Source organism: Lynx rufus, unplaced genomic scaffold (genome assembly GCF_022079265.1).
Source record: "Lynx rufus isolate CCGP_SWC_20201006 ecotype Redwood Valley unplaced genomic scaffold, mLynRuf1.p SCAF_6, whole genome shotgun sequence".
NCBI classification, from domain to species: domain Eukaryota; kingdom Metazoa; phylum Chordata; class Mammalia; order Carnivora; family Felidae; genus Lynx; species Lynx rufus.
The window spans coordinates 126,835,090-126,851,139 of record NW_025814878.1 but is presented as its reverse complement, the minus strand read 5'-3'; positions in this window follow the sequence as shown (position 1 = coordinate 126,851,139).

Here is a 16,050-nt window from a genome sequence, read left to right as displayed (position 1 = left end):
TATTTAATATACAGAACAAACTGGTGGTTGCCAGGGGGCAGCTGGGTGGGGGGATGAGCGAAATAGATAAAGGGAATTGAGAAGTTCAAATTTCCAGTTATAAAATAAAGGCACCTGGGTAGCTCAGTCGGTTGAGTGTCCGACTTTGGCTCAGGTCGTGATCTCACAATTGGTGAGTTCGAGTCCTGTATCGGGCTCCCTGCTGTCAGCACAGAGCCTGCTTTGGATCTTCTGTCTCTCTCTGTCTTTCTCTGTCCCTCCCTTGTTCACACACTGTCTCAAAAATAAATAAGACATCAAAAAAATAAAATGAATAAGTCACAGAGATGAAAAGTACAACAAAGGGAACATAGTCAATAATATGGTCACAATATTATATGACAGATGGTGACTAGACTGAGTAATGTATGGAATTGTTGAATCAAAGTGTTGTACATTTGAATTCGCTTTTTTTTTTTTTTTTTTTTTTTAGTTTTCCACTATTGCCTTATATTTTCCAGAGAGTAATGGGCACCTATCAAGTACTTCTGCCAATCTGATTCCTTTGCAACTATCAGTATGTGTATTGGGCACATTAATAATAACTTCTTTTCCAAATCTGATCAAACCAAATACTTTTATTACAACTCATTTGATTTTTACAAGCAGTTCTTGTATCTCGTTAAACTCATGCATTAGATCCAGCTAAAAGGGACTTTTTATGCACATGCTTATGATTTTCTCTCTGGTTGTCATTCTACTTGGATATAATTTTCTAACTCAACTCGGTGAAGGAGAGTCCTCGTGCCCCAGATCCCACTTCGTCTTCAGGGCAGTTGTGGGATTAACCTGAGCTGCCAAAGGTTCAAAGGTTAATCTAGTTTAGGGAAATGGTTCTTTGTTTCACCCTAACTAAAATTTCAGTCATGCTGTGTAAAATAAGGAGTCCAAACAGCAAGAAATATTGTTGCCGTACATAGAGGGGATGTGTCTAACCAGGCAAATTCTAGTGAATTCCCAACTGATCCATGGTATGAAGAAATGGAAAAGTCTGCTCAGAGATGTTTCCTGAATTAGAACATGCCAAAGATGCAACTGTCACTCATATATTGAAAAATCCAAATCTACAATATATCCTGTGTTATATTGTTCTATATACCCTCTTTTCCAAGAATTGCAGAACTGCTACATTCAAGTGAAAATAAGAACTAACATTTTCCTATAATATTTCGCTACATTTTTTTTATTTTGCTTTTCAACATCATTTGATCCTACAAGTCCGACAGCTTATTGCAACCTTAGTCACATGTTGGGCTTTGAAGCCAGATCTTTTCAGGCCCAACTCATGAACATTGAGCAAGTTACTTAACCTCCCTGACTCAGTTTCTTATCTTGAAAATCGGAGGGGAGCTAACATCTAACTCCCAAGGTTGCAATGTGCGTTAATCAAATAGCACGTGTGTCTAACTTTGCAACAAATCTTCGTTCTTTTTTCCTTTTCTTTTGTCTGAATGACCTTCTCCAGGCATTTATTTCCTTCTTTAGTATTGCCCATTACTATTTGCTTTGAAAGGGTGTTTTCCTCAATTGATAATCAATGCATTCACTTTCAAAAAAAGCACAAACCCCTTTAAACGTTAGAATGGAAAACACTTAGGAAATATTTCTCATTCTTACTTAAGATATTTGTTCTCAGAATGATTGGAATTGAGACTCTTATTTATTATTTACTCTATGTAATGTGGTGATTAAGAATGCCATTTTCATTTCCTTTTTAGGTACAGAGTAAGTGACATGGATTTTAAAAATTTCAAAATTTTCAACTATAGTATTTTTGTGGGAAATGCCTCCAAAAGAAATCCCACTCTATAGATATTGTATCTATATCATATAAAATATAGAGCAGAAAACCTAAGAAAAGTTGTTAGGGGTGTGAGGGTCAGGCAAGTTGAAAGAGTATTATTTTACTGAATTTGTCCCATATTTTTTTAACATTTTCACAAATTATTTGTACAAAACAAAGAAAATACCTTGCTGTCTCCAATCATTGCACAATCAGCTCTCCATAAATTTGACCTCTTAGCAAAAATGGAGCTTGATATAAACTGCAGGAAAGAACACTATTTTATAACAGCCTTCTGTGAAATTTGATTCTGAATATATTCTTTCAAGTTTTACATGGATTCATACATTTAACGTTAAATAGTCTTATTCACATTGCACGGGTAGGAATATTCCATTCTATTCGATCATTATCCATTGTTACGTAAGTAACAGCAACAAAACTTTGTCTCTACGTAGAGGATATGAAATAAACATAAAATGGCTGGGCAACTATACTATTGCTGTGGGTTCCTGTTTTGTAGTGCTGAGAGATTTTTTCCCACTGACCCCAAAGTCAGTCTCAAGCAATCGTTTAAGGATATGATTAGAGAAAATGCATGTTCCAATATATGAAAGGAGGAAATCATAGTACCCTGAAATAAGTGGGTTTTGACTGAAAGTAGAAATAATCACAGTTCCAGTATGGAAGCTATAAGAGAGTAGAGGTAAATCCTCTCCCTCCGAGGACTATATTCTACCTTGAATCCTAAGGTGGGAACAGGAAACAAAATTACACTTAGATATTTTTCATTTAACTCTTGGCCCATTTCATTTTCTTTAAATACGTTGCATAGATACACACAGTCCTGATCTTTCCGAGTTGCCATCACCTTCTAGGCAAGATGTTTACTTCTTCTGCTCTTTTGCCTCCTCGATTTCTGGATCCTTCCCTTGAAATCTGATGATTACCAACCAGGAAATTGGCTATATCTGGTTCCAGACACTGACCAGGCTCTCTTTTTGATTCTCTAAAACTTAAATCCATTTGGCAAGTTATTGTACTGATTCTTAGAAAATCCTTTTGAGGTCAATATTGCTAATTATTTTACAGATGCAATGAAAAGGGCAGAAGAACTATATTTGTTTGGCCATAGCAGTTGAACAGTAAAACAGAAAGATATTCTTATCTCAATTAGCTTCAAATTAGCCAATTTCTTAACTAGTCTAGCAATTTAGTTTTTACCGTTTCTTATATAAACGTTACTTTCTCTTTTAAAAAGCAGCATAAAACATACATAAGATAATATAAAAGTCACAGCTCAATTAGTGACACCATTTTAAAAGAACTAAATCAATTTCATTAGATTATGGGAAGAAAAAGCATTCTTACTTTTGCCCGAAATTGTTAAACAGCATGCGTTTATAATCTTTGGCCTGTAACTGAAAGAATATAGTTTTAATTTGCATTTAAATAAAGCAAATCTCCCATTGCAAAGAATTTTCTTTTATTAGTTCCCATAAACAAGATGGCATTAAAGTGCATAGCCTACTTAAAGAGGGATAGGAGGATAAATCAGAGGGATAAACAAGGCAATATCATGAAGAAAAGGAAAGTTACCCTACACATACTTAAATAGTTAACATCCTGAATTCTTGCTATCAATTAAAAAATATTCAGACCTAAGGGATTTCTACTATACGTTTAAGTGAAACACAATACTGTCCTAATTGACACTTAATTTATTAGCTGTTAATAAATACCTCGTCTCCTATGCTAGTTTTTATTTTAGTTTTATATTAATTAAGTATATGCTAACCATCTACTCTATAACTAGCTTTTAATGCATTTTATTCATGTCTATTAATCTCCGTAACCTTATAAACCACCAATGGAGTAAGAATGACAGATGCTATTGGCAATGTTTTACCCATGAGGCAAGTGGGTGCCGATGTTTTGCCCAAGTTCATGGGACTAGCTCAAGAAAAACACAAGGGCTGCTGGTCCATATGTTAGTGCTATTCCCCATCTATCAAATGTGACCATTTCCCAACTACAGGAAACTTTAATTCATTTGTCTATTCTTTCACTCATCTTTATTGTGTATTATTTGGGGGAACGTTTATCTCCTATTTCTGCTACAGATGATATCCTTTCCATCTGGATTTTCTGTTCTGCTGAGAGAGAGGTTTGCAGAATATTTTTGTTCCACATATAGCTGTGTAGGCAAACTAACCCCAGATGCCAGCAGGAAGTAAATTGACCTTCTCAGTGATGATTATTCACTTTAAACCAATTAACTAACAAGAAATTCCATAATTTGTAACCCCTGGACTTTCTATATATTCACATAGTACAAGTTTTAAGACAAGTTTCCATGACCAAAGACCTCCAAAAGGAAAGAACCACTAGAGAATGTTCAGAACATATTTTTTATATCAAATAAACATTGGGAAAAACAAAGATGCCATTTTAGCTAGTTTTCCTTCAAATAGTCAATTATATAGTATACCACTCATTTTTCTAAATTCAGGTACTTAAAAAAATTGTAATCTGTTAGACCACAGGCATATTTTCTTGTTTATGATTATTATACTTGTCTCTCTCCAACCTTCTCTCATCTCTCTCTTACTGTCTGTACTCTCTCTATCTCTTTCTGTCTTTCCTTTCTGTGACTTTTTCTTTTATTTTCTCAAATGACCAAAAAATACCTACGGAATAAGAAAAACATTAATGTATTATTAACCATTCATAATCATTAATCAAACATATGCTTGATCAAAATGTATTTGATCATTTACTCAACAAATATTTATGGATAACAATGATTAAAAAAGATAGCTCATGTTCTTAACTGAACCTTCAGTGAGTTACCTTAATCCTCTTAAGACTCAGATAATAAACTCTCTTACTCAGAGGACAATTATGAGTATTTCTGAGTAAGATTTAACGTTGAGAGGTTTAATGTAAGGTAGCACATTGTAGCGACATATTGTAGCACCATATTTTAGCTTACTGTAAGCTCTTAATAAACTCTAGTTACTTCTGAGTATTCATGAGGTACCAGCAATGAGAATATAAGAATGCATTAACAACAACAAAACCTTGGTAGAGATATCTGGTGTTAAAAAGAAGTTTGACTTGGGGTGCCTGGGTGGCTCAGTGGGTTAAGAGTTTGACTCCGGCTCAGGTCATCATCTCCCGGTTCGTGGGGTTGAGCCCCTCGTCTGGCTCTGTGCTGACAGCCTGGAGCCTGCTTTGGATTTTGTGTCTCCCTCTCTCTCTGTCCTTCCTTTGCTCATTCTCTCTCTCTCTCTCTCTTTCTATCTCCCAAAAAGAAATCAACATTTAAAAAAGAAGTTTGGCTTGAATGATGCAGACAATTTTCTCATTTCTGTCATTTATTTATTATTTTTTCTCTTTGAACTTTTATTTAGATTCTAGTTAGTTAACATATAATGGGGTGCCTGGGTGGCTCGGTTAGTTAAGCATCTGACATCAGCTCAGGTCATGATCTCACAGCTCGTGAGTTCGAGCCCTGAGTCGGGCCCTGTGCTGACAGCTCAGAGCCTGGAGCCTGCTTCCAATTCTGTGTCTGCCTCTTTCTCTGCCCCCTGCCCTGCTCACACTCTGTCTCTGTCTCTCAAAAAGTGAATAAACGTTAACAACAACAACAAAAATTTAGTTAACATATATTGCAATATTGATTTCAGGAGTAGAATTCAGTGATTCTTCACTTACATATGCACCGGGTAATTTTAAATTGTAAATGTAAGCCAAAATACCTTAAAAATGGACAAATATATATAATAAAAGCCTTTATCTAATCATGTTTTTCAGATTATTAACTGAAATAAAAAATTAATTATCTAGGTGTTTGGAATATTGCAAATACTAGTTGTTATTTTTGTAACCGTTATAAATATTTTTCAAGCAAAAAGAAATATTTAGCAAAATGAATTGGCATTAAAGTCATAAGCACATTTCCATGATAACCATAGGCTTCAATTTACTGGTCTGATGGCTTGGAGTCTTTGCTAATAAGGACATCTCAGGTATAGGTAGTTTGGTTCACCATAGCCCAGTTTGCTATTCCATAATGATTAACAATAGCCCAGATCATGGCCAGGATGCAAATGAAAATGAGACCAGAAGCTTCTCTCCTGAGTAAGTTGGATAAGCAATGAGTATTCTACTGTTAAACCCAAGTGAAAGTCATTTTTTTTAACGTGTATTTTTGAAGGAGAGAGAGAGACAGAGCCTGAACCAGGGAGGGGCAGAGAGAGAGAGAGAGACACAGAATCCGAAGCAGGCTCCAAGCTCTGAGCCATCAGCACAGAGCCCGACACGCGGTTCAAAGTCAAGGACTGTGAGATCATGACCTGGGCTGAAGTCGAACGCTTAACCGACTGAGCCACTCAGGTGCCCCGAAAGTCACTTCAATTCAATGCAACACACATCACTTAAGAGCTTACAGTAAGCCAAGCATTGCGATAAAAACAAAAGATTCAAACACGAATAAGCTCTGGTCTTTTCACTTGAGGGTTTATGCTCATTTGGGAGACAGACAGATGAACAGATAATCATACTGTGTTGTAGATGGTTTGATGAAGACCCACACAGTCTGCTGTGTAGAAAAATGTAGAAGATGGCTACACAGCCTAGCTAGAAGTGTGTGGTAGAGAGATGCATGTGTGTGGAGGCAGCAGGTAGGGTACCGGGCAAAATATTCTAGGGAACTTAAAACTATTATTGAGTCACATCTTAGGCATGTACTTTTCTATTTGCAGAAAACAAGATGACAGTGTTCATATACTAGTAATTGTCAAACATCCTTGTTCTCTTCCAGTACACTTTCCCAGTATTTGAATTTTCTATAGGAAATGCTTGTAAATTTACAGAATTTCATGAGTACCACAAGGGGCACCACCAAAAGATCAAGAGAAACTTCATAGTCTACGTTGGTAGCTGCACAAATACATAATAGTGTAGCGCTCTTTGTTTATGGTGGAATGTTCGTGAAGTAAGCCCACACGTAGGGAAATATATTAGATTTTCCTGACCACATAGCACAACAGCATGGAAAAGCTAACAACATATTTAAGCGAACATTTGTCAATGTATACCTAGAGTAGAAAATAAGTAAAACGACAAGATACCAGCGTAATATACCAGTGCCTATCCTTGTGAAAAAGCAACTTCATTAAAGATAGTAATTTTTTATTTGTTACAATTAACTCATTTCATTACCGTTGTGTCTTTTTTTTTTTTCCTCAAGGAGGTCACTGTCCATTGGGAGAAGCACTGAATGAACACACATATACACAAAAGCACGAAGGGGGTGGTAGGAGAAGAATCTAAGAGCCATCTATTTCATACCCTTCATATATTGAGAAGGCAACATTAGAGGGCACCTTTCTTGTCTAAAGAATAATCTGTGTCTTTAATTTCTTCACCTTAGGTTGTTGGCTTCTGTTACCTGGCTTGCTGGCCCCTGGGTCTGACCTTGCTTGATTATGCCTGGCTTGCATCAAGGAGTCTGCTGATGTTCTATTATGTTCTATTAACATCTTCAGTACTAGGGAAAAACCAAATCTATATAAGGTGATATCAGGTAATCACAGTATTACAGGACGTGAACAAGTACTGCATGGTGTTCAGTTCCCATCTTTCAACACTTTGTTGACTGTAGACAACAACCACAAATTACCACAGGCGGTCTTCAAAATATAGACTGTATAGAGGTGGGCGTATTGCTTGTACTACTTTTAAAGATACCTCTGTGTCTAAATATTAGGTTGTTCATTTAAAAATTCTATTTGCTTTATGCAAGTAGCTGCTACAAGTTCCAACAATAGATTTTGCCTCTTAAATACATAGGTGTCTGTATTATGTTTAAATCAGTTGTAGGGATTTAAAAACTGGTAATCCTCCGAATGGGACACTTGGCTCAAATTAACAGGAAGAGAATTTTTGCTGAAACAGATGAACACTTAGCCTTAAAATGGCCCCCAAACCTCATTGATATGATAAGCAAGTATAGAATACTAGTTTCATTGATTAAGGGTTGACCATAGCAAAGCAATTTCGTTCTGCGAATTGGTTTGACACTCATTTATATGACTGATTTTTCTCACTTAAAAAAAAACAATAAATAAATGAGATATATTTTAACTGGCCAAAGCACCTAGAAATCCCAACACTTGGAATCTAGGTATTTCCAAGCATTGAACATTTCCATCATCTCTGCTTTTGTGTGGACAGTGGTTGTCAAAATTAATTGACTTCTCTTGAGTCACCAGGGACAAAGGAGTGCCCTCTTAGAAAACGGGAACAAAAGAAAATGGTAACCACTTGGGTGACCCGAGGTAGTGCATGTGATGAAATGGGTAAGGAGAGCAGTCAGCGAACAAGAGAAAAGGTGTTTGATTCCTGACCCGGATGACCCCGATGTCAGGAAACAATTAAAGGAGCTTCTTCTGCCAAAGTTTTCTTAATACCAATTATCCCAACATTTTTTATTTCTCACAACTTTCCTGCCCCCACCTTTTAATACAACAAGGCTAAGTGACTTTTTTCATAAAAACTGAAAAGATGAACAATTTTAACATGGAGACAATGCTTAAAAAACTAGCTTTAAAAACATATCTTTATGACTCCTTTTTACACTTGCATATGGTAAGTTTTGGGTTAAAAATAAAGGCTTATTGCAGGATTAATTAGGCCTGATTTTTTTTTCTTTTTCGTTTACTTTTTTTGACCACTTTCCTCACTTGAGGAAAGCTTGATAAAATTTCAGAGAGAACAGCACCTTGTTCACAGGAAGAGTGCCAATAAATTTGTGAAATACATGTGAGTGAAAAAAATGAATGAATAAATTGTTTAATTAATCCTGAATTTTGAAACATATCCTCATTTTTCATAGTAACGTATTTTGCATTTCTACCCACAGAATACAGAAGGCACTAATGCACTGATGTCAGATTTCCTTTCTAGAATACATTGTAAATGTTCTGCAACATTCTTAATGGTGTATTACAGTTAGGAAGATATTGAAAAGAGTTATGATCATAAACAAGCGTTTTGGTTGTTAAATAGAGATAGAGATGTGATTTGCATCTTTTATGCTTCTCAAATGCAAATGCTCTTGCATTTATGAGGCATCCAGAGAAATTAATGCAAAATCTTCAAGAGCTTGATTATTTCTTAAAAGATTCAGGTAATTGAAGTATTAAACTAATCGTGCAAATAAAACTATTCAAAGTAACAAGATTTGTTATTTATAGTAGAGGTAAACGAAGGCTACTGGTTAGGTTCATCTTCTTTATTCCCTAAGTTCATCTCTTACCTCTTCCCGATTTTAGTGGGCAATTGCTTATAAGGCACAACTTTTCTCTTTTCTTGGGTATAGCTTGAGGCATCATGTCCAAAAATCATTCAGAATATCAGCTTGGATTTCAGAAAACACATCCGTGTATTGTCTGAAGAGCACTTTATAAGGGAAGATGGAAAATATAATGGGCCAAATGCACAGAAACTATGATTCCATGTGTGGTTCTAGAGCCAATTATAAATCAATGGCGGATAAAGTCCAAGCATCATCATCACCCTTACTTCCCACTCTTCCACTTCTCCTTAATTGGGTACTAGGGTGAGAAGAACAAGCTGTTGACCCAATAGTTCACAATGTACTAGTGAAGCAAACTCAGGGGGAAGCCTTGGGTGATCCTGTGGTGCTAATCGAGGGAACCATCTTGGAGACCATGAGGGCTAGGATAAAGGAGTAGTTTTTCCAGATGGTGGCTCAAGGAGAGGGAAAAAGTAGGACCCAAGACAGACAGACAATTAGCAGTGGGCATGTGAGCTTTGCTAGGCCTGCCTATCAAAGAAAAATTCCCACTTCTACAACCATGAGGATACACACTTAAAAGGTGCTTCTGCTGTTCATTGTCCCTAGATGTCACTTGCATAGAACTGACATGTGTGGAGGGTCCATACTCTGTACAACCCTATCTATTTACTCTCTGCTTGGAAATGGTCCTACCTGGGACATCTGATATGCAGGTTTCCAATTCCAAAAACTGACACTGAAACTTTTCTTGCAGATCCCTGCAAATTACCATGAAGGAAAGTAAGATTTCTTTGGACATAACTTTTAAACCCTATTCAGATGTTTGGCTTGGTGGTTCTTAACCAGATTCCACTTCACAATTTCTGTGTGGGGTTTATAAACATAGCCATCCCTGAAATTTCTGGCTTCGTGAGTTTGGGAATGGATCTAATGGATGATAACACATGGTTGAGAAATACTGTTTTAGGATCACACAAAATACCACTAAACAAAAATCCACCTCACAGAAATGATGACTAATATTTTAAGAGGAGACCTAGTGAGATAAACAGGATGATGGTGAACAGAAAGAGTTTCATTTACATAATGAATTTATAATGATATTGTTATCCACAATAACAATATCCCTACCATATACTGAGCACCCACTAAGTGTTAAAAACCAAGGATAGTCCTAAGCACATAATCTCACTTAAATGCTTTGGTGAGGGGCGTCTGGGTGGCTCAGGTCATGATCTCACAGTGCGTGAGTTTGAGCCCTGCATCAGGCTCTGTGCTGACAGCTCAGAGCCTGGAGCCTCCTTCAGATTCTGTGTCTCCCTCTCTCTCTGCCCCTCCCCCACTCATGTTCTGTCTCTTTCTTTCTCTCTCTCTCTCTTTCTATCAAAAATAAATAAACATTAAAAAAACTTAAATGCTTTGGTGATAGGAAGGAGTATTACCTCTACGTCATATAGGAAGAGGTTAAATGACTTGGCTAGGGGAAAAAAAAAATCTAGCAACTGATGAAAATAGACTCAAGGGCAAGTTTGATCCTCTTTCCTTACTCTTTTCTCTTTCCTTACATACCCTCCCAGTGTCTTTCTGCAGAGAGGAACAAAGTCAATACAGAACAGTGTCATACCAAGGACATATACCCGACCCATGAACTTAAGCTCTAGTTAAGAGACAAGTGATACATTAATTATAGGTATGCGTACAGTGGCCATGTTTTCTCAACCAAAAATTGTGTCATCTTTACTAAAAATAAGACAGAATTATTTTATTTTATTTTGTTTTGTTTTATTATTTCATTTCATTTTACTTTATTTTATTTCAATTTATTTCATTTTATTTTCTTATAGAAGGTGAGTTTTTATTATGAAAAAGCAGCATTACCTAAGGAAGTCACATGCTGGTTTCTTTTTAATAAAATGATAAAACAAATTTCTTAAATCATTTACCAAAGGCAGAAATCGCTACTGAACAGTGCTTCCCCTCCTTGCACATCCACAGCGCCTGGCCCTGAATGTAATCAGGTACCTGTGAGCCTAGAGTCTTAGGGCCTGGAAATATCTCCCATCCCTTCTTTGCAGGGCTCTGGTGGCAGAAGCAGGGACAGGAGCTGGGCTCTCTAGAGCCTGGGCCCTGGCGACACAGGGAATGATTCCTCGAAGACCCCACTCCTGGGTGCAAAGCTCAGAGCTCCCCAGTATCTTCTCATGCCTTTGTTTCATGTAGCAAAGGAGGCAGCCAGAAAGCTAAAGTGTTGGATGAATTTTGAAGCCCAAGAGGGGAGGAGAGTGGACCATTGCCCCCATTTCCCTCCCCAAATTACTCTCAGGCTGCATCAGGCGGTCACCGCAGGACCAGATGTGCCTGCAGCAGGAGAGCAGGGCCCCTGAGCAGTCTCCACCTGGGCCCTTGTTAGCAGTGGTCAAGGGCACAGCCAACTCCCAGGGGCTTCCTCAGGAACTTGCTGGGATGCACCGATCCTGAGGTGATGACACGGTGGTCAAATGTGGCTTGCTTCCTGCAATATAGAGCTTCCTTCCTGGCCCTGACTGTGCTCAAAGCAAGGGACGTGGGGACACCACCACCCCAAAATGAGGAGGTGGGAGATGGCTCCCCGGTATGCTCGATTAATGACAGAATCAGTGAAGTCAGAAGCTCCAGCTCCAGGCAGGAAAGACTTGTACACTTCCTACGCTGCTGGGCCCATGCGCTCTGTGGGTTTTTCCAGAAAAGGACTCCATTCTCAAATGTTCATACATGAGGAGGAGGAGGGTGGAGAAGGACCCCCAAAAGATGCCTGGGAGGAGAGCATTGCCTGAAGGCACAGTCCTCAGTCGCAAATGCCACTCTCTTCGGTCACAGTGGCCTCGGCTAGCTCTTGTGACAGTGTCCGGAGAGGCTGAATTCCAGCTCCCAGAGGCTCCAGGTCACTGTCAGATTCACTGAGGGAGAAGAGGGGCTCTGCGAGGAGGAGGGGCTCCGGAAAGCCTCCCTCCTGGACATCGCAGTGGGTAGTCATGTGGGCCCATCTGGGCAGAGAGGAGACACTCCCTCTCCTCTCCCACGGGTCCAGGGTTGAGGGGCAGGGACAGCTCCAGACAGCCAGGTGCAATTGCCACTCAGGCTGTGAGCTGAGGCGGGGGGTGGAGGGGCTCCTGCTCTTCCGTGCGCCTCTTCTCCTCCTCCTGACTTTTGCCTGGGTTTTCACCAGCCTCTTGGTGCCACTTTGGCAGGACTCCTGGATTCTCGGGGACATGGCACCCAAGGTGTTTTTGGCTGAGTGAACCATATAGCCTGGAGACCCTACTGCCCTGGCTCTGGGGTTTCCAGGCCTTTCCAGGAGGTCCCGCCTGGCGGTTGAGGCTGACTGATCTCAAGGGGCAGCCTTCTCTGGAACTGTCTGCCCTGGAGGTCTCCAGGTGGCTGGTGGAAGGCTGTGGAACTGCATTCTCTTCCAGCTGTTCCTGGTCTTGGAGTGATCTCTGGAGCACGGAGGACCCCACTCCCGTGCATCTCGAAGTCATCTGCTTGGTTTAGAGTCTGTTCAGCCCACCAGACCCCAAGAGCCTCTCAGCCACTCAGCACAGCTGCTCAGTGCCCACCCTATGCAGGACAGAATATTTTTAATCAGATGATTGCGAACGTTTAGGGCACGCAGTCAGCAGAAATAAGTATATGACAAATAGCACGTGGGAGGAAGAGACTCAAGATAGAAGGGGGACCAGTAGATAAAAAGAACATTCTAAGCCGATGGTCAGTCAGGTTTATGGGATAAACGGGAGGCAGGTTGACTTGAAATATCTTAACATCTTAGTCTCCCAGTACTCTGTAGCCAGGCCTAAAGCCAGCAAAAGGTAATGTTTTTGTTTTTGTTTTTCTTGCAAGTCCTTAAAAATATTTTTCACATAAGATTATCTGAGAACGTTTAAAGAGGCAAACTATAACTCAGATACCTTGAGTTTACATGGTTTAAAAATCTAAACAAGACAAGGAGGGCTATGCTGAAATTATATTGCTTTAAAATGATGAAAGGCATTTTATACAAAACAGCACTGTTTGAAAACAACATAAGAATGCAATTTTCTATGAAGTTGTCTGAGGTACGAAGTGATATGGAAAATGGATATCATATAACCTTATTCTGTTTATCAATATATAATTATGAAGTAATTTACAATAATGCAGTTATTGATTTAACTTCACCCATGTGCCTTCAGAGGATATTTATACTTTCGGAATGAAATTTAACTAAATTATCGGGTGAAAATTGCCATTGAGCCATCCTAATTAGAAAACAGATGTTGATGAGCAGATCATGTTTTATCCTGGCACTCCCCTGATCCCAATATAGTTGCCTTCTTAATAGATGGATGTTGCTGTGGCTTAACAATTGGGAATAGCTCATATCAGTCTATTGAGGTGGGCCTCATGCTTCTGCATGTGGTAAATAGGAAAGCATTCTCTATTTCCCTAGAAATCCTCTGATATCTCACAAAATCCAAGAGTGGCAGTGTTAACAGCTGGACTGCTAGGTTGGAAATTATAGAGATATTTGTGTGGGCTCGCCTCACCAGTGGAGTCACTCTAAACTCAAAACTTTTTGGCTTATTTATTTAGTTTTGAGAAGAGAGAGAGTGCAAGTAAGTGAAAGGCAGAGAGAGGTGGGAAAAGAGAATCCCAAGCTGGCTCAGCACTGTCAGTGCAAAGCCCTATGGAGGGCCCGAACCTATGAACTATGAGATCATGACCTGAGCCGAAGCCGAGAGTCACTTAATCGACTGAGCCACCCAGGCACCCCTCCCAAAGTCAATATTTGGTAAAGAAAAAATAAAAATAAGGAAAGAAGGAAGGAAGGAAAATAGGAAGAGAGAGAGGGAAGGAGGGATGAAGAGGGAGAAAGGGAAGGTGGGAAGGTGAGAAGAAAGAAAAGTGGAAAAAAAGGAAGAAAGGAGAAAAGGGAGAAAGAAAAGAAAAGGAGGAAGGAAGGAACAAAGGATTATAGGAAAGGGAGTGAGAAGGAAAGAAACAAAGAAAATTTTAAACATTGACATTTCAAAGAACACAAAACACACGGTCTGGCATATGTAATCATACCTCACTTTGAATAATAATAATCAAATAAAGATAATACATATATTTATTGGGTTATTACCAAGTGCAAGGACCTCCCTATCATGTGCTAATTTATTTACTCTTTGAGGGAGGTATTATGATCCCTCTTCTGCAGATGAGATGACTAACAGAGGGATTAAAAGCATTAAGTCAGGCTTTGAGCCCAGGGCGTCTGGCCGCAGATTCCGTACCCTTAATCACCAAGCATCGGTACCTCAGTATACTTTTGAGTTTACTTGGAAACAGAGGTATAAATAGAAATGAAAGTGGAGGCCAACTGAGAAATTTTGAGTGCAAATTATACCTGAAGTTCGAGGAAGAGAGCTGGCAGAAAGCACTAGAGATTTACAGCCCTGTTCTGTGCCCCCTTGTGTCTTCAAGATGCAAATATGTCGCCAGGTACCCAGCCCAAAGCAGGCATAATGATTGACCTAGGGTGTAGAGATGTACCCATGTTGAAATCGCCAAAATAATTTCTCATAACAAATTGAAAACAATTATGCATTAGGGGCTTGTCTCTGTAGCCCATGTAACAGACTCCAATAAGCAAGCTAAAATTGAGGCTCATAAACGTAATAACTTAAATTAGAACAATAGCTTCACTGCATCCCTAGGGTGCCACGCCAAACTTTAGTTCCAGGAATATTATTTCCAAAGTGGAAGAGTCCAGCCAAACCTCCCTCTGAATTTAATTTTGTTACTTCACTAAAATCATGTGGTCACATTTTTGTTGCATCTGGGGAAGTCAGTTTTATAAGATCGGAGCAGACCTGTGGGAGGCAAGAATTATCTTATGCTTCCAACTGTTAAGAATCCAACCAGAAGGGGAGAGGTATAGCAGTTGTTCCGATTAATGAATGCGTGGGCTTTGAAATCAGATGACTCAGCAGTTCAACTTGCTGAATTGGAGACTTCGGACCCGTAACATAGCCTTGATAAGCCTTAGTTTATTTCGATGTCAAATGGGATACCATAATAATGCTGTACAAGATTATGTGAGAAACCAGTAAGAATTTACATTTAGGGGAGCCTCGGTGGTTCAGTCAGTTAAGCAGCCAACTCTTGGTTTTGGCTCAAGTCATGATCTCACAGTTCATGAGTTCGAGCCCACATCGGGATCTGCACTGACAGTGCACAGCCTGCTTGGGATTCTGTCTCTCTGCCCCTTTCCCACTGTACTCGCTCACTCTCTCTCTCTCTCCAAGTAAATAAACTTAATAAAAAAGAACTTACATTTAAATTTTCAGGTGCTTGACCCCTAAGTACTGGATATATATTGCGCTTCATTAGTTTTTCTTTAAAACTAACACTCGAAGAGTTATAGCTTCTCCTTAAAGAATCCTTGATGGCAAATGGCAGTGAAGACTTCCATCTTATTGCATCGTTAAAATGTTGTAGAATTTTATGATGTGACAAAATGTTAGACGCTGTCTAGCGTAATTGTACAGCCAGTGTGAAATCCATATCTATTCTCATCCTGAAAGTCATCAGAGGTAGGAATCTACTGTGATTGCTATTTTCCCAAATACTTCCTTAAGACCTGTACGTTTTTCTAAGTTGTGCTTTCTAGCAATAGGTAACAAGCTTATATTATCTTGGATATGAGAGTTTTCTAAGAGGTGTGAAGTTTGCTATTGGCGTTTCTGGGAAGATTTTTTTTTTTCCTCCATGTCAAAAAATATTTTTGTCTATATGTTTGTTTTACTTCATCAAGTAATATGCTTTTCAAGCATAGCAGCATGTTATGCACATTCTTCTAAGGATATTCTACTCTTTAAATCTCTTTTCAGAT